Source organism: Lissotriton vulgaris, chromosome 1_1, assembly GCF_964263255.1.
Source record: "Lissotriton vulgaris chromosome 1_1, aLisVul1.2, whole genome shotgun sequence".
Taxonomy (NCBI): domain Eukaryota; kingdom Metazoa; phylum Chordata; class Amphibia; order Caudata; family Salamandridae; genus Lissotriton; species Lissotriton vulgaris.
Window position 1 is genome coordinate 1,133,535,923 of NC_141685.1, and position 20,300 is coordinate 1,133,556,222.

The following is a 20,300-nucleotide window of genomic DNA, read 5'->3' on the forward strand; positions in this document are numbered from 1 at the left end:
TCCTGGTCATAGTTTGCTTGTTTTCCCGGTGGGTGGAGGCTTATCCAACCAAGAAGAATGATGCCCTGACTGTAGCTAAATTATTACTTAGGGAATTGATACCACGCTTTGGAATTCCAGAGACAATTGAAACAGACCAAGGTGGACATTTTTCAAACGAAGTCCTAAAAGAACTCTGCAAAGCATTCAAAATGGAGCAAAGGCTGCACTGTGCCTATCATCCAGAGGCTTCTGGAATAGTCGAGCAGATAAACGGCACTCTCAAGTCCAGGCTGGCAAAACTGTGTGACTCCACAAAAATGAATTGGATAGAAGCTTTGCCCATGGTGCTGATGAGCTTGAGAAGTATTCCAAACAGAAAGACAGGCTTGAGCCCCCATGAAGTGCTGATGGGAAGAATGATGCGACAGGCATGGGTACCTGGACACAAACTGCTAAGTATTTCTGATGATATGGTGCTAGAATACTGCAGGCAGTTGGGTGACCAAGTGCGTTCTATCTCTCACCAGATTGGAGAGACTGCTGTCGAATGGCCTACCACCCCAGCACACAAGCTGAAACCAGGTGATTGGGTGGTGTTGAAGAAACATACCCGGAAGAGTTGCCTTAAACCGAAGTGGGGCAAGCCTCGACAAGTGATCCTTGTCACCACAACTGCTGTGAAGTGTGCTGGTGTACCAAAGTGGATCCATGCAAGTCACACGAAGAAGGTGACTGGAGAAAACGCGACTGAAGCCGAGGGTGGTCCAGCTGAGGAGACTCCAGAAGAGGGTCCGGATCCCGCTGACATCGAACTACCCGGCACAAGTCAAGAAGTTGAATGGTTTCCTGTTGATGACCAGGTTCTGGATCCAATAAGAACCAGAAAATACTCTTACCTAGGTAGTGAGTGGGACAGTGCAGGTGAGTCAGAACAAGAAGAAGAAGGTCAGATCATCAAAACCATCATAACATCTGATCAGGGAATAGGCCAAGTAGGGACAGAACAAGTCATCGACACTCCTCCTCCTGAGCCAGAGGAGACTGGAAAGGGACAGATAGTAGTCAAAGCAGAAGTTCATGCGGAAGAAAATTAAGAGATCGAAGAGCATGAACCAGGCCAGTTAGTAATAGATGAACGTGTTCAGGAAGAAGAGTCCAGTGAATCACTGACAAACGAAGATCAAAAACAGTCTACCCCTGAACTAGGTCAGATTAAGGACCAGGCAGAAGAAATAGATAAAAGACCTGGAACTAGTCAGACAGGTAGGGAAAAGGACACTGCTGAAGCAATAGTGCGACAAAGAAGAAAAAGCAAAAGGGTTCACGAGGAAGAGCAAGTTTCCTCGACTACAAACAGGATCGAAAAGAAGGATGAACCCCGATATGTAAAAAGACTAAGAATAAGAATAAAAACAGTCGAAGAAAAACTAAAGGACCAACAACGGGCTGAAAGTGAAAGGAAAGAAGCCAGAGGAAAGTCCATCCGAAAGGGCGGCAGAGTAAAGAAACAGAACAAACTGTATTGGAGCCCTGAGTGGACCTATCTGGTGTTGGAAGAAATTGATGAGCCCGAAGCTTGTGGCAAGAGCGACGAAGGGTCCATTGCTGATCGGAGTTCTGACGAAGACCCTCCTTGAGGTGAAGCAAAGTAAAAACCTCAGCTGAGAAGAAACGAAGAGGGGTTGAGAAAGCCACCTGTAAGATAAAATGTCTGATTCAAATGTCACTGGAAGGTCCAGATTTAGCTGTTGCAAGACATGCTGTAAAATATGCATCTGTAGTGTAGTGGTACTAGTAATAATATGGATAGGATTAACAGTGTTTATCCCTTTTATGATAAGCAAAGACCCTAACATGTATCCTACAGACTTGACGACACAAGACGCAGAAGTTGTACATACTGAAGAAACACCACGAAGTGTAGAAAGACATGACAATGCAATGAGTCTGAGACATACACGACCTGACTTAGAAGCATCAGATGAGGGAGAACTACATTATCCCCAAATGAAGAACAGGACACACTTAAATGTTTTCGCAAACCTTTTAGTGCACTATGTAGAAGCTATGGAAATAGAAGATTGCTATGTCTGCATGATGCTACCTACTTCAGTAGCTGAAGGTGTGACATACCACCATTTACCCCTGACCTATGGAATTTCCTGTAGTATTTTAGCTAGTTTATTTTATAGAAGCACTTTACAGTACTATTACTCCAACACTGACGTTATCTTTTCAGAACTTCCTATTAGAGGGAACCTGAACCTTGTACATACCCTTGGTGGAGTGACTCGCTACATGGGGGAATATTTCCTGACTATAGGTGACATAGATCTGAATGAAGCTCGTAGAGACAACTTGACGTGTGCCTTACATGCACAAGAGAAAATGTTCTTGAAAATGGCAGAGAAGAGAAGGGAAAAGTTTCAGAAAAAGGCAAATGACGAGAAGGACAGAACACCTAGATGGGCAGAAAACATGGATAACACCTCACAAGGCGAAGTTACTCCTGCTCTGTTGCTGGATTTTGAACGGAAAGGGAAACTCTGTCTTCATAGAGAAAAGACTAGTTATTATAACAATGTATTCATTGGTTCCAGCGAGTGTGAACATAATTACAAGGTAATTGGAGGTTGGGGTTTCAAAAATGGGTCAGAACCTGTGTTTCCAGGAATTTATTATATATGTGGAAACAAGGCTTATTTCAAATTGCCGGATCACTGGTATGGAAGCTGCTACTTTGGCATTGTCTTTCCGAAAATATACCATGTGAACAATGCAGCTGGAAGCAATGAGATTACTAATGGCTTAGTGCGTAGAAAACGTGAAAGTGTAGGAGAAATTATAGGTGATATTTTTAGCGCACTGATACCTGGAATGGGGGTAGCTCTGAACACTCATAGAATCTGCAAATTATCTACAGTAGTGGATCGGTTATCAACTGACACTGCTGCTGGATTTCTGATGATCAATACCGAAATGGTTGCGATCAGATCAATGGTTTTACAGAATCGCCTTGCTCTTGACACCTTATTGGCAAAAGAAGGCGGAGTCTGCAGGATGCTGAGGGCACAACATTGTTGCACTTACATTCCTGATAAAAGTGTTGAAATTAAGAAGTATATAAGAAACATTACTAATTTGGAAAAAGAGCTCAAACCATTAGAGGTTGACAGTGCCTGGAAGAGACTGACTGATGGTCTCTCCTCTGTAGGTAGTTGGTTCTCTAACTTAGGAAAAAGCCTTTTATGGAAAATACTGATGCCAATAGTTGGAATAGGTGTGATTGTTCTGATCATATTCATCTGTTGCAAATGCCAGAAATGCAGAAAATATGTAGTGAATAAAAGAGGAAAGCGAAAAGCTGAAGACTTAGAATTAGAAGAATTAAGAAACCAGATATATAAGAAAATAAAGAACAATCATACACACAGAGAGGCGGAGAGAAAACTCAACATTAAGTTCATTGAGGTTGAGATGGATGAATTTGATGAATGAAGTTGGCATCTGTTTTCATGTGTAGTGATGATAGTAAATATCATCAAAGAGGGGATTGATGGAGCAAGGATTCGCACGTAACGCGACTTGCTCTCTTCATGAACCTCGGCTTAAATCATAACTGTACTAACTCTGATTGTTTGTCATTTATTTGTATTTCCCCAACACACAGGTGCCCCTAGGAGGCTTGCCTATGTGTTTTTCATCATAATCAAGCTTGCACATTAATAAAATGGCCGCTTTGCAGAAATCCAGTCTGCGCATGCGTCGGTCATACCCATGTGACGTGACGCACTCGCAATCTGGAGGGAAAAGTTCGCACATGCGCAGTGGTGTTAAAATGGCCGCTTGTCACTAATCATGCTTCATGCTATCTTAAGTCGCTTTTATCTATGCATCTTTTCTGCACTAACTCTTAATGCTATAAGTATTATAAAATAAGGGATTAAGAGTAGTTGGTCATGGTGTACAGTGTATTCATTTTATTCTGTGTTATTAATTTGTTTTCGCTTACTTTTCATGTACCGCGTAAATGAGGGCCTTGAATTGAGGATGGGATCCATCTTGATGCTGACGTATCACTCATCACATGACCTAAGATCTGGGACGTGCAGCAATGGAACCTGACCAGATTGGCCATTGAAAAGGGGACTGTCCTTTCCAGGCGCACCTTTGCCCTTGAAGACTTTCTATTTTTATTCTGAAATGCGCAACAATGTTGCAAACCTTTTCTTCACTATTGTACTTTCCCACACGTAGGCCTGGGAACCAGGTGTTAGGGGGAGGGGTAATGTCACGTGCAGTATAGGTGGTACCTATGACCAAACCACCTCCCTTGACCAATCAGAAGATGGGACTTTGTCATTTTGCAACATTTATGGGTGGTCTTGGGGATCTAAACTTGTATAAATAGCCTAGCTTAGCTTAGAGAAATTGTCCGACTTGTCCGACTAGCAGACCTGTCACTGACCCTACGAACTCTATAGGTGCCTGATACAGAGTGCTGCGGAGCATTCTGCCTGAAACTTTCCACAAACTCCAAGGGGTGGAAATTAGTCCTAAGTGCTAAGCGAAGCACTTTGTTGGGAGATTCGAGAACCCAATCTGGGTTATTGGCGGATTCCGTGCAGAAGAGGGGGTAACGCTGGCGTTGCATCCGATGCTGTAAGGGGTTGGTCGTGCCTTGGTGAACCCAGTCCTGACCCAGACCTGAGGGGTATCCTGTCCTGACTGTCCATGAGCTGTACCTGCTCACCTTCTGGTATTCCTGAAACCTTGAGGGTCCTTGTCCCGTTCTTTCCCAACTGACCCGTGGCCAGGGTTAGTCCTCATTCTCACCTAGGTAACTATTGACATAGGCGTCTGTCTGTACTTACTCTCAACTTTTCCTTCTCTGATTAAAGCAAATCTTGCCTGTGATATTCTCCATATCTCCTTTGAATGTAATTCTATGCAATTGATTATTAGTAAATGTTCCACTTTTACCCTTCCTATAGGACATTGCTAAACCAGACTGTTTATCTAGCTTGTTCCACTTATTCCCTTTCCCTTAGTATGGTTGCCGTGAAGTTAGTAAGATAGCATAAGGTTTAGGAAATAGTGTAAAATTATTAGGTCACACATTAGATTTTTCCTCACGTCTTTGCCCTAGATTAAACTGTATTAAAAAAGTGTTCCTTATGATTCATGCCCTATAGTGTTCCCTTTTACTCTATGATACTCACTTTGATCCAGAGTTACATTCTGGTTCTAATAATTATCATTGATGTATTACTGTGCATTTGCCTGCTTGTAATGGCATTTTCGTCCTAAACTTATACTATATAAAACCCTTAAAACCAACAAGGTGTCTGTGGTCATTATACATTAAAAGTAATATTAACCCCTTCGAGGCTAATGACGAGCTGGGCTCGTCATGGCGCTTACCTGCCGTGCGCGGATGACAAGGCCAGCTCGTCATGAATAATGGTAATTTTCATCCTGCAGCACAGGACGGGAAAACGCCTAGCAGCCATGTGGTTAAAGGTATCAAATGTGTAAAGTAGAATCTTCTCTCTTTTAGGAAAACCCTTATCACCTATCCACTGCTAGCTCCTGATCTGTCAGGAGTAATGTGCCTGTGGTAAGTCAGGTACATGAATAGAAAGTGGTGTAAGAGTCACCCAACCGATTACTCATAAGAGCGTGCGTGAAATCGCCTGGTTCACCCGAGTATAAAAACGTTAACATTGGAAATAATCACGCAAAGGGCCCAGTGCGTGGAAAAGTTTGGTGAGCCGGGTGACCCGCGCGCTCTATCACCACCACATTCACAAGTCTGACCTCCTGCTGCTGGGAGTCCTTCCAGCGAGGAGAGCTTGGACAAAGGGTTTCCTGTCAGGGGCGGTGCTAGCACCATCCCAGACAAGGTTTTGTGTATCCCAGGTAGGCAGGGCTGAGAGGAAGGTGACTGCAAGTGGCACCCCGGTGCTCACTGTGCATATGCCGGCTCAAACCAGTTCCAGGGGCACACCAGTCCCTGAGCTGGGGAGAGACTGGGCAAAGGAGAGGGGTGTAACCACCCCCCTCCTGGTCCCACCCATGGGCAGGACCTAGTCGCGTGCCAGCCCCTTTCTTTAGTATAAAGGTAGGAGCGGGCCCCCTTCCCAAATTAGATAATTCTGAATCTTGACTACTTTCACGAAAGAACTCTTGAACACTTCTGAAGACTCTCCCTTGTGGCTAAGGAGTAGCCACCCTGCACCAGCAGGCACCATCTAAGCGCATGCGGTTTGCTGCAAGTCCATCATCCGGATCAAGACTGTCCAGCTCGACGAGAACCGGATTCCCTGGCATCTCTGACCTCTACCTACATCATCAGCCCAGCTGAGATTCGTGGGTGTGACGAGACCTGAAGGGACCGGCCATCTTCAAGACTGCACGACGCTTAGCCAGCACGACCGCCGAGGGATCCTCGAGTGAGTGCTTTGGGGTTGAGAAGCCCTAACCCTGAGCAGCTCCAGCACCGAAGTCCAGCCCCCCAGCATCCACGAGATCTGCGTGGGGCCCTTCTGCTCTTTGCTGCTCACCGCGTTGTCCGGCCACTTGCCTGCTGGCTTGTAGCCCTCCTGACGACGAACCACGACATTTCCATCGCTGGTCTGGTTGCTCCAGACTGGCCCTTGCTCCCTTCCAAGAGAGGAGCACCCCGGACCCTCCTGGTCCACTCCAGACGTCATTTTGAGTCCACCGCGTGGGCTTGACTTTGCCCAGGTTTGTTGCCCCAATCCTGGGTCCAGCATCGCCGACAGCAGACACCTTCGTGGGACAGCTCGCACCTCCACCCCTGGTCGCCGACAACGCCTCCTGGTCCGGGAGACTGCAGAGCCCAGCGTCACCCACTCACCTGGTCGAGGTGACTTCATCCGGTGCCATCCTGGTGCCCATCTAATCACTGGCTAGTGATTAAGAACTGAGTCCCCTCTGCTTTCAGGTCGTCTCCATCACCGTTCCAGTCTTGGATCACATCGAACTTCATCACTGGTCGCCTGCCAGCAACTTCTTCTTTCAGGCTCCATAGACTGTAACGAGGATTCCCGATGTCTTTTGAACCCTATGCAGCCGCAGCCCCTGGGCTAGGTAACCTGAGCATTTCGGTGCTCCAACGTAGGTTCACTATCTAAGTGTCCAGATCCTTTTTCGTTTTCAGCCTAACTAGTCGGATTTGTCCGATAACTGTAACTTTACGAAATCTAGCATCCATAGACTTTGTCCCGCATCCCGCGTGAGAGTGCACACTCTGCACCCGATCTCCCTAGGCCTCCTGCTCCTAACCTGAAGATTCTGTAGTGTAGTCCTAGCGATCCTGAAGCCTCTGGATCTTGTTACTTACCTGCTAGTATTTCGCATTCCACTTTTGTAGTATATGGTTTTTCGTGCCCCTCGGGCATTTGTGTAAATTGTGCAACTTAAAGTATTTTCGTAAGAGTTTTGTTGTGTGCTTAGCTCCCTGACTCATGAAGAGTTCAGGGTAGACTTGTTATAAATAAATATCCTTTTATTTTCATAACAACTTGTGTGGTTTCCTTTCACTTGGTGTTCAAGGGGTATATGTGATGGTATAACAGCTGGCTTAACACGCCCTCTAGAGTTTAGCCTAAAGACTGCTCTTGTCCATGCTACTAGGATAGCTGGTCTATAAGGTTGACTTACAACCAATCATCAATAAGGGTCGTTTGGTATGATACAAAGTGATCACTAGAATAGTGAGCACTATATATCAGGCCAACTTCTCACACTCATGCAGTAGAGTGCACACATTATCGGTGGTCATTGTGGTGCACTGTTCTTATGGCGGTGATTACAATATGTGCCCACTAATGATGTGTGCTACGTGCACTGCTGTTGGTGTTAATGCCATACTGTACTGAGTTCTTGCCTAGTGTGTGCCCTTTGAAAGTGGGTATGTTGGTGCACTGCTGCTAATGCTAATGCATAATGTGTTTTTGCTAAGTGCCCTATTGCCAGTACTTACCTGTTGTTTTCACTACTTGTGAGTTGTGTTAGTTAGGACAGTGGCCCGATTGACCCTGTAGTGTATATAACCCCTGAAAATCATACCAAGGGCCAGGTGGCACAGTGTATATATGTGATAACCTTCTAATGTGTTTTATGAGTAATACAAAGGCTATTTTTGATATATCCTTGTGTGGAGTTTTTTTTGTGGTGTGCCGCTGCTGTGAGTGTGTGTTGCGCAAACGCTTTACACATTGCCCCTGAGATAAGCCTGACTGCTCTGCCAAGCTACCAAGGGGGTGAGCAGGCATTATCTTCAGCGTGTAACTCCCTTGCCCTGATTAGATTGGTGGTTTCTGCCTGGCTTAGGCACATGCCCTAGCCAACCAGAAATCCCATTTCTAACACAAAAGTAATATATAGTTCATATCAGTGAGTTTAACTGAATAACCCCCTATAATATTTCTGGTGCAAGGGGCATGCTTAGTTTAGTTTTAGTCCATTAATGTCCTAGCAATGCTCCTTCACTAAGAAAAGACTTTTTACAAGGAGTAAAAACCTTCACAAGTAACCCATTGAACTTCTTTCTTATTTCTTATGAAATTGCCATATATTCATCAACATGCATTAAACCCCATTCATTCATCGCAGGCTATTTGTATGCAGTTTTCTTAGAGCAGACATCCATCCTTAAACAGTATACCACAAACACACCTGAAATGTAGGTACCCTACAAGCATAGAATTTAATTTCAAATAGTCATTTACATTGTGCCCCATTCAAAATCACATTCCAAGCACCAATCTCCACATCACGTTAGTTTCCCCAATTTGAAGCCATTCTCAGCATATTCAGCAACAATTTGTATCTATATCAAACGACAGTGCCAAAAGTGAACAGCTGCACTTATTCATCATAAAGTCTTCTTGAATATTTGTAAAATTCACAGGCATTTGATCAAGAAAAAGTACAAAATTACACGCAAGTCAAAGATTACCCTGTTACTTCAAATTTACTTTATAACCTTACGCTTAGGTTTTCAAAGTATTCGTCTCAAACTATTCAGTAAGGAGACAGGAGCTCTTGAGAATTATGAGGAACAGGGTACTAGAGCAACCATTTGGCAGTACACTCTGGGACAGAACATGAGTAGTCTGGCATTTCCAAAATGAAATTTACTGGATTATTAACAGCTCGCCTACCCAGAAGAGGTGGAGATATATAATTAAAACCGAGACAACTAAAAACATTACAGATCCACACGTTGAGAGCTGAGGAAAAAGGTCTAACTATGGATATGGAGATGCAGGTGTATATCCATGAATAAATGAACTGGTATCCATGATTTTCAGACAATTAAATGTGAGATTTTAGCTGAATACAGGTTGTGGGAAAGCCATGTTTCTTGGATGTATGATGAATTCTGTTGATATGTGGGTTTGAAAGGTGAATCTGAAAGGGGACCCTCAATGTAAAAAGTTGTATTTGAAATGCATATTCTGTAACTGTAGGGTGCCTAGATTTCAGGTGTTATTGTGGCATACTGTTTCAGGACGGACATCTGCTTAAGGAAAACTACATACAAATATATCTGATGACTGTATGAGATTGAATATATGCTAATGAATATATGGAAATGTTATAAGAAATAAGGGATAAGTCGAAGAAGTTATTTGTGTAGATTTTTACTCCTAGTAGAGATGCTTCACTTGGTACTGCAGGATTACTGGGACAGAACTAAAAATAAACTAAGTATGATCCTTGGATCAAAAATATTACACGTGGTTTACTGAGTGTGACTGACTGATATGAATTGTATAGCACTTATGGTTTAACAAATTGTAGAATACCATTACAAATGATTTGTTATGGTGAAACTTGATTTTTAATCAAATGTGCAAAATCATAGTTCAAGTCAATGTGCTGAGAAATTTGCTCATAATTTAAGTACATACATTGACCCAAGCTATAGTTTCTGGAAACAAATTTGCAAATTTAGGCAGATGTAATTAGGTTAGTAGTGTGTCAAGACTCTGCTTGTAAAGCACCAACATGCATTAATTTTTTTAAGTACTTTTGTTTGTGTGCATTCCTGTTTTTAGTGACAGAATCATAGTAATTTGAGGTCCTGAAGAAGTGATTTGCTATCGTGAAACACATGTTGGCCAGAGTGTACATGCGATGAAAGGAAATTAAAGAATACTGGATTAAACTCAAAATTGCGCCCCTCTCCCCTTCTTTTGAATGAATAGTGTGAAGTGAGAGTGCATTCTACTGACCTTGAAATTGTGGATGCCCTCTTTTGTCTACGACCAGCTATCTCTGGATCCCCGTTTCTATGCGCAATATGCCTTCCAGTGGCCCAAACCCTTCAATGAAACTAGAATACTCTTACTACCTCCAGTGAATTTGCAGTGACTTGTCCTATATTATGCCTTGTTCCTTATTTCTAATTCCAAATGCACTGCTACTGCCACTGTTAAAATTACAAATCAGGAAGAAGTAAGAACAATTGTTACTTACCTGTAAACAGGTGGTTCTCCAGTTTTGGTGTCTTTCATAGATTCACATGCTTGAATATTCCCCGTCGAAATGGGAGTCTCACGGTACATAAAAATAGCAATAAACGCAAAAAATATATGTATGTGAGAACATAACATAAGAAAAAACTAGAAGTAAATACATAACTGAAACCTCTAAAACTATTCCTCCATAGGAATGCATGATAGAGAGAGAAAACACTTTTAACATATCACTGTCATTATGTTAGTCCAAACTACAGCCAATCAGAGGCCAGCACCCTCTAGAACCTTCTCCTCAGAAGCTCAAGCCCTCAGATTTTCTACCGCATGTCGTGTGAAGGGAGTCTCCCTGAGCTCTGCTCAGTTTTTTCCTCAACTGCTTCTTGTTTCCTGAACTTTCATCTTGCCAAGTAAGAAGTCTTTATTCCGACCTTGTTCTTCTTGTGGGAAGTTGCGTCTTTTTAAAGAGGACTCCCACAAGAAATGTATTTATTGTCTCTTCCCTGAGCATGAAGTTGGCAGCTGCAAGTTTTGTAGAACCTTTTCTAACAAGAATCTAAAGGACAGAGAAGGCTGTCTCCTCCTTTGGCTCCAACGTCTTAAAGACAAGGATTCAGCTCTGTCTGATGCTGAGAGTTTTCAATCTGGAACCTCCTCTGCAGCCTCTAAGCGTGGTAGTGTGCAGGATATGTCTTCTCCTTTTCTAAAAAAGAAGAAACTGGCCCTTCCTTTGGCCTCTGTGGTGTCCACACCAGCTCCTACTACTGCTGCGCCCACGAGACCTGGCTCTCAGGCATCTTCTGCTGCCTCACAGCGTGTTTCCACACCACACACTATGTATAAAGTTTTGTATAGCGCGAACATGACCCTAGTGGGTATCAAAATGCTTTACATGACAAATAGAGTAACAATTGGATTGGTAAGCAAAAAAAATGCATGAGAGCCAAAAATATAAGAAAGTAAATATGATAAAAAAAGGCTTGGTCTAGGTTAAGGTCAGCAATAGGGTGGTCGATCATCAAAAGAGGTTGATCAGTATACATTTTTATTGTCACTGATATATTATCTTAGAGTAAAAACTTAGTTAGCAGAAAAGATTTTGCTTCTTTTTTGAAGGAGGTGGAGATTAGGCGAAGGTGCAGAGGTAGAGGGTTCCAGATCTTAGGTGCAATAACCGAGAATGCTCTGGCACCCGTTTTCTTTTTGAAGGTCCGTTGGGGTTTCAGAAGCAAGGTGTGCGCACTTCACAAAGATCTGCTGCCAACTGATTTTTTTAGCTTTTGAGCCAAGTAACTGGGGGCATTGAAGTGTAACACTTTATGTGTCATGCAAGCAATTTTCAGTCGGATTCTTGCTTCATTCAGTAGCCAGTTTAAGAATTTTAGAGCCTGTGATATGTGTGTGTTTCTTTTAGTTCCAAGGACAAGTCTTGCTGCCATGTTGAGGGAGGCTCTTAGAAGGGCCAGTTTGTATTGAGGTAAGCCACATAATGTGGCACTACCATACTCCAGTGTGGGCAGAACAAGAGCTTGAATCGCTAGTGTTAGGTCTTTGTGTGGAACGTAGGGTTTAAGTGTCCACAGAATGCTCAGTTGGTAATTTGCTCCTTTGGTTGGCTGCGCTAATGTGATCCTGCATATTCAGGTTTTTATCTAATATAATACCCAAGGATCTAGCAGAGTCTATGATGTGGGGCGAACATTTGAGGGCTGTAAAATGTTTCAACCAGAGATCAATGTTGGGGATGTTATTTGGCGGAGAGATGAGGAGAAATTCAGTTTTAGCAAAGCTGAGTTTGAGATGGTAAGAAAACAAGTTACTTACCTGTAACTACAGTTATCTAGTATTGGTATCTTTCATAGATTTACATGCCTGAATCATTCCCCGTCGTCGAGGCGGGAGTCCCACGGTAAAATTATATACAATAGCAGTGCCTAAAAATTCTTGTAGTAGGCTGGAAAAGCCTAAAGGCCTAGCTAGGCCCAAAACTTAGCAGCCTATCTACCTCATTATATAAAAAGACCTGAAATAGTAGCCTCAGACAATCAGCTGTCCTCACCCTCTAGAACCTTCCAAGCTCAGGCAGTTCTCCTCAGATTTTCCCAGCACAAGTGAGAATAAGTATCCGTAAAACAGAACTGCCCTGCCGGGGAGGAGGGTGGGTGCATGTGAATCTATGAAAGATACCAATACTGGATAACTATAGTTACAGGTAAGTAACTTGTTTTCTTATCCAGTATTGGGGTACCTTTCATAGCTTCACATGCCTGAATCAGAGTAGCAAGCAGTGACATCATGTCTGTCGTTAGAGGAAGGTGGGAGACAAAATAGATCGTATACACCCCCACACAACCTGGAAGGTTATAGAGCACAAACTTGTTTACATAACATATGCATCAAAAATCTTCATAAATTACATCACAGATTAGGACAGCGTTTGAAAAGAATAAAACATCATAATGAAATACGTATGCTTAAAACAGTCAAATGAAGAATAAAAGACTATAAAGAGTCTAACCTTAGTGAAGAAGATGCTGCAGCACCGCTTCCCCAACTGCTGTATCATCATGAGTTGCCGACTGCAGACAGTAGTGCTTCGTAAAAGTGTGCACACTTTTCCACGTAGCAGCTCGGCAAATGTTCTCCAGCGTCACTCCAGCGAAAAGGGCCGTCGACGCTGACATTGTTCTGGTGGAATGCGCTTTAACCTTTCTTGTTAAAGGTTTGTTAGCTTTGTCATGACAGAAGAGAATCGTAGATGACAACCATCTAGCTATAGTTGCCTTTGTTACAGCCTGACCCAAGGTGGCTTGACCATAAGCAACAAAAAGCTGATTAGATTTGCGTATGTCCTTTGTTTTTTGGAGATAAAACTTAAGGCACCGTTTCACATCTAGGGAATGTAAAACCTTCTCTGCCGGAGTTTTTGGGTCCGGGAAAAAAGTCTTGAGCTTGACAGGTTGATTGATGTGGAATTGGGTCGGCCACTTTGGGATGAATCTTGGGTTGGTTCTAAGCGTCACAAAGTCTCTAGAGAATTGCAAGAAAGGCTGTGCAATCGTGAAGGCCTGTATCTCACTGACTCTGTGGGCTGAAGTGAGAGCCAGTAAGATAGCCACTTTCCAAGTTAGAAACTTCAGCTCCGCCTTGTGAATAGGTTCAAAAGGCCTTTTTAGTAGTTGGGACAGAACAATATTGAGATCCCACTCAGGAGGAGGAGGCCGAACTGGAGGAAAAGCTCGGAATAGCCCTTTAAGGAATTGTTTGATCAAAGATGATGAACATAATGATGGTTTGTTGGAACTCTTTCTGAATCTGGATATTGCTGCCAGATGTACCTTAATGGACGAGAAAACCAGTCCTGCCCTAGCTAAGGACAGCAGATAAGGAAGGATGTCTTCAGGTGGAGCTTGAATTGGATGAACATTATTTTCTCCACACCAGGAACAGAATCGCTTCCACTTAAAACGATATGTCTTGATGGTACTTTGCGCACGGGCCTGTGATGAAATCGCCCTGCAGTCTGAGGAGATGTTAAGATCCTTGAACTCTAAGAAGTCAGGAGCCAGGCGTGCAAGTGCAGTGATTGAGGATCCGGGTGTCGGATCTGACCCCCCTCTTTTGTTAACATTGACACTGTCGGCTTGAGACGAAGTGGAGGCTGCTGGGAGAGTAGAAGGAGCTCCTGGAACCAATACTGTCTTGGCCAATGGGGAGCAATGAGGATGAGTGTGCAATGTTCCCTCTTCATCTTTTGCAGAACTTTCGGAATGAGCGGGATCGGAGGATAAGCGTATGCAAATATTCCGGACCATCTCATCAAAAGGGCATTTCCCCTTGACCCCTGTTGAGGAAACCTGCTGGCATAAAATAGGCATTTGCTGTTCTGCTGCGTGGCAAACAGATCCAGTGTTGGAGTTCCCATGTTTGAAAGATCTTCTCCACTTGATGTTGCTCGAGTTCCCATTCGTGACAGCCTGTGAAAGCCCTGCTGAGGTTGTCGGCTAGAGAGTTCTGGACACCTTGCACATGCTCTGCTCTGAGGGATATGTCATGGTGTATGACCCATTCCCACATTTCCTGAGCTTCCAGCGACAGGGTGAGAGATTTCGTTCCTCCTTGTTTGTTTATATAATACATGCTGGTGGTATTGTCCGTGCGCATCAGCACTGACGAATTCGCAATCCTTGGAAGGAAGGCTTGTAGGGACAGAAAAATGGCTCTCAGCTCCAGGCTGTTGATGTGCTTCTGCCGGTACTGATGAGACCACAGCCCTTGAATCAGAAGGTCCTGGAGGTGACCTCCCCAACCTTCCATGGAAGCGTCCGTTGTCAGGGTGAACTCTGGTATGTCGTGGAGAAATGTGAGGCCCGGTGACAAATTGTGCGCCTTCGACCACCAAAGAAGGGCCTGCTTCATCTTGGATGTTACTTTGATGCGGTCGTCGAAGATCCGTCGACTTGCCTCCACTGTCGAAGTAATTTCTCCTGCAGTGGCCTTATTCGGAGTCTCGCCATAGGGATGAGGCTGATTGCAGACAAGCACATCCCTAGAAGGGAAGCAAATGTTCGAACCGAAAGTGACCTTCTTGCAAATATTTGTTTTGCCAGCTTTAGCAGTTTGTTTTGCCGCTCCTGAGTCAAGAACGTTTTGCACTGGCATGTGTCCAACACCGCTCCCAGAAAGGTCAACTCCTGGCGAGGTTGAAGCTGAGATTTGGTTGAATTGAGGGTCAGTCCCAGATTTGATAATAGGGAGAGGGAACTCTTGACCGTTTCCATCGTGGAGTTTCTTGATGGTCCTTTTAATAGCCAGTCATCGAGGTATGGGAAAACTTGTATTCCCTGTGACCTCAGCATGGCCGCCACCGGGGCTAAGCATTTGGTAAATATTCTTGGCGCCGATTTTAGGCCGAATGGAAGCACTTTGAATTGAAAGTGGACGCCAGCCACTGCAAATCTTAGGTATTTGCGGTGTTTTGGGTGAATAGGGATGTGGAAGTAGGCGTCTTCCAGATCCAAAGAAGCCATAAAGTCCCCTTTGTTGAAACAATTCAGAATGTCTGTTAGCGTTACCATGCGAAAACTGTTTCTTGAGATATTTGTTGAGCTTGCGCAGATCTAATATTGGACGCCACTCTCCTGAATTTTTCTCTACGAGGAAGAAGCAAGAATAAAATCGTTTCCCTTTCTGAGAGGCAGGAACTCATTCTATTGCATTCTTGTGTAGCATCTTTAAGGCCTCTTTGAATAGTAAGTGAAGACGAGGGGGACCCCTGGGCGGCGCTGTTGGTGGTTTCTGCAAAAACTCCAGAGTGTGTCCATTCCTGACAAGATCCAAGACCCACTGATCCGAAGTTATTTTCCGTCACTGTTGGTATAAGGCGGAAATTTTGGCACCCACGGGAAGGGGAGGATGAATGACTGACGTCCGGCAAAGCTCATTGGGGCTTGTTGGAATCGCGCCCTTGATTGTTTGAGCGCAGTTTCCCTCCCTGACGAGAGAAACTACCAGAGGAAGGTTGTCTGTAAAATGATTGATAGTACGGTTGTTTGTACTGAGACTGGTACTGTCGATTTTGCTGGTTGGAATAATTTCCTCTGGAGGAGTAACCCCGGCCTCTTGCTCCTCTAAAGGACCCTCTCTTGTATTGTAGGGTACCTAGTGATTTTGCAGTGTCCGTATCCGTTTTTATTGCCAGCAAAGCGTCATCAATGTGTTTCCCAAAAAGTGAATCCCCATCGTACGCCATGTCCAAGATCTTCGTTTGGACCTCAGGTCTGTAGGTGGTAGCCCTGAGCCAACCTTGACGTCTGAGGACTGCTGCTCCCGCCAATTGTCTAAAGTTGGTGTTCGAAATATCAAGGGCGCAATCAATGATTTCCGATGCCGCCCTTTCTCCCTCATGCACGATCCTGCGTACCTCCTGTTGACGATCCTCAGGGATCAGATCAAGGAACTCAGACAGATCTGACCACATCTGTCTATCATAACGGGCCAAAATTGCTAACGAATTAGCTGCCTTAATGGAGGCTGCTGCATTTGCAGAGAACTTCTTCCCTATTGCATCTAGTCTCCTGCCTTCCTTGTCAGGTGGCGTTGAAATAGGAGCTGAAGGGTTCTTGGACCTCTGTTGTGCTGCCTGAGATATGACCGAGTCCGGTCGAGGGTGTCATAATAAGCAAGATGGAGTATCAGGTGGCGCTCGATACTTCTTCTCAATTCTTGGAAGGACTGCCGGAATGGAAGCGTTCGTTTTCATGATGTTGAGGGCCTCTTTCCATATGTAATCAATAATAGGGATAGCTCTGGTAATTCTGCGATACCCCTCTTTAAAGTCATGCAAGAAGCAGTAAGATTGCTCAATTGTGACAGACAATTCAAATCTATTAGCCGCACGTTGCATAATATTATGAAATCCGCCAATATCCTCAGGCGGAGAATCTGACGGGCGTGGCACAGGCGGTGAAGGCATGGGAATGACAATCATCCCACGGATCCGTAGGTGTATGATCTGGCAGCTCGCCCTCTTCCCTACCATCATCCTCAACATGAGAAGAGGTATCTGTGTCACCTTGGGGTGTAGGGCCAGCATCCTGCCTTGGTGACAATGAAGCTCGCCGCGAAGGAGGCCTTGGCATGTCAACTGGACAGGCGGCACAAAAGGTACAACTGGAGTTGGAGGAAATCTCTGGCGATAATCTGCCAACATAGCTTGTAAGTCTTGAATTAAAGTAGATGGAAGATGACTTGTGTCCTCTGAACGAGGAGGTCTGGTATTGGGCGAATGATATGGCGTTGACAAGGCTTCATTCGCATAATGCTCTTGGTCATCGTCCTCATTTTCCTCCTGACACTTGATGTTTAATTGCGAAGGGTGACGGGCAACCCCAAAAGGTCCCTCATCGTCTTCGCCGTCATCCGAATCATCCTCCACATATGTCTCCAAAAGGTGTGATGGTAAGAGTGGAGAAATGTGAGAGTAGTCTCTGATAAGTTTTCATTTGGAAACGGGTATATTGCACCCTCGTCGGAGGTGTACTGTGCAGCAGATGAGTTGATACCATTGCTTTCGTAGAAGTCAAAGGCGACGAACCGTTTGTCATTGGAATTGTCGTCGACGGGACTGTCGATGGCATTTCCGTCGACGGTATTGATGTTGCCGTCGACGAAGCCGTCGATGATACCCTTGTCAACGAGGCCGTCAATGGTGCCTTCGTCGACAAATCCATCGTTGATAGTGTCTTCGTCGACTAACTCTTCGTCGACGAGGTCGTCGATGGTGTCTTCGTCGACGAGGTCGTCGATGGTGTCTTAGTCGACGAGTCCTTCGTCGACGAGGTCGTCGATGGTGTCTTAGTCGACGAGTCCTTCGTCGACGAGGACGTCGATGGTGTCTTAGTCGACGAGTCCTTCGTCGACGAGGACGTCGATGATGTCTTCGTCGACGGAACTGTCGTCGACGGGCCTGTTGTTTTCGTCGACAGGGCCTTCGTCGACATGGCTAAAGGATCTTCGTCAACGGAGCCCTCGTCGACGTGACAGACGACGATGATTTTGACGGCAACTGGCTCTTCGTCGAGTAAGGCTTCAGAGGCGACGACAACATTTTAGCAGACACCAGAGGAGAAGTAATAGCCGAAGTGGTGACCGTAGCAGAAGAAGTTGAAGAGGTAGAAGTCAAAGTAGTAGTGTGAATAGACACCAGAGAAACAGCTTTAGTCTGGGCTGTACTCACAGTGGACGGTCTTGAAGGAGACGATGCACTCTTTGAGGGTTCTGAGACTCTATGAGAGGGTTTAAGTTTTTTCTTCCTCTCAGGAGAAGAGCTCTCTCTGGATCTGGCTCTCTTGCTGGGGGTAGAGGCCTTGTCCTCATCATCTGTGGAAGATGATTTTAACCACAAAAGAACCCTTGCCGCTCTCTCCCTGATAGTTTTCGAAGGGAAGGTACAGAAAATTCTACAATCCTTCACAACATGTGAGGGGTGCAGACAATAGATGCAGTCAGAGTGCTGGTCGTCCACATGGACCCTCTTCTTTTTGCAGGTTCCACAAGCCTTGAAAAGAGCCTTCTTTTCCGACATTTTGAAGAAAAAAGAGACAAAAAACTGAGTAGGCAATCAGGGAGACTCCCTTACACACGAAGTGCGGTGAAAATCTGAGGAGAACTGCCTGAGCTAGGAAGGTTCTAAAGGGTGAGGACAGCTGGTTGGCTGAGGCTACTATTTCAGGTCTTTTTACATAATGAGGTAGATAGGCTGCTAAGTTTTGGGCCTAGCTAGGCCTTTAGGCTTTTCCAGCCTACTACAAGAAATTTTAGGCACTGCTATTGTATATATTTTTACCGTGGTATTCCCGCCTCGACGACGGGGAATGATTCAGGCATCTGAATCTATGAAAGATACCCCAATACTGGATAATTTGTGAGCAAGAGGTGTGTGTTTTGTAAAATAGAATTGAGGGATATATTGTCCTCTGGGGAGGCAATTTGGAGATAAATCTGAGTGTCATCAGCGTACATATGGTAATGGATGTTGGTAGATTTTAAGTGTTTTGCCAGTGGTTCCAGGAATAAATTGAAACGAATGGGTGATAGAGCAGATCCTTGAGGAACAGATCCTTGAGGAACACCAAGAGTGATTGTGTGGGGCTTACACAGAAATTGATTCATTTTGGGCCAGATGTACAACTGTTTTAGTGGTTGCAAAGGGGTAGTGGTCCCAGTGACCACTGCCTGTCCTTAAAAAATGAAACTTCAAAGTTTCACTTTTCTTTTTTAAATGCATCCCATTTTTCTTTAAGGAAAATGGGCTGCATTTGAAAAAAAACTGTTATTTAAAAGCAGTCCCAGATATGGTGGTCTGCTGACCCAAGCAGGCCACCATTTCAGGGAGTGCTGGCCATTCCCATTGGGGATGCAAATTGCGACAGCCTCATTAATATTCATGAGGCATACAATTTGCAACCTGTTTAGGAATCGCAAACAGTGTCTCAGGCACTGTTGTACATAGCATTTTGAGACTCGCAATTTGTTGCAATTTGTGAGTCGCAAAATGCTATGGTCGTACATCTGGCCCTTTGACTTTTAGGGATATGTTTTGGAGGAATGAAGAGAACCATTGTAAAACAACGATTATCATGTTTGACGGTGTCAAAGGCAGCCGATAAATCAAGCAGTATCAGAAGATATGATTCATTTTGATCCAGCATTTTTAGTATGTCATCCACAATATTAGTAAGTGCAGATTAAGTGCTGTGATCTTGATGGAAACCTGATTGGTTCTGATCGAGGAGTTGATAGTGGTTTATGTGATTGCAGAGTTAGATCTGGACACATTTTTCTAAAAGTTTTGCCAGAGTAGGGATGTTGGAGGTGGGTCGGACGTTATCAGGGTCAGAGCAATCTTCCATGTTTTTTTTTTTTAACGTGGGGGTTACTTGCCCTACTTTTAGGCAGTCAGGGATAGTGCCTTTACATAGGGAGGCATTTACAATCTTAGTCCATAGGGGGAGAATATAGGTTTTTATCTCTTTGAAATGAGCGGTGGTAGAGGGTCAGTGGATTGGTTAGACGGATTTAAGGAAGAAAGACTATTGCACATGTCATGTGATGACTTTTTTTTGCACATCTGCAGATTTGCGAAGTGAAAAAAAGTTACAGATTTCTCCTGCGAAAGTGGGCAATCTGAAATCTCATTCGGTTTCCGAGTTGACCACAAACTGAGTACTGACCCATGGTAAAGCCCTAATCAAATCCCTCAATGAATAACTTGGAGGAATGTGCATAGATAAATGAGGTTGA

The 20,300-nt window shown here is 44.4% G+C and overlaps 1 protein-coding gene across 2 annotated transcripts in view; it reads right to left on the minus strand.

The window, feature by feature from the left end:
• Positions 1 to 20,300, minus strand: part of VAV1 (vav guanine nucleotide exchange factor 1) — a 606,828-nt gene that overhangs the window by 141,432 nt on the left and 445,096 nt on the right. The window lies entirely within an intron of this gene.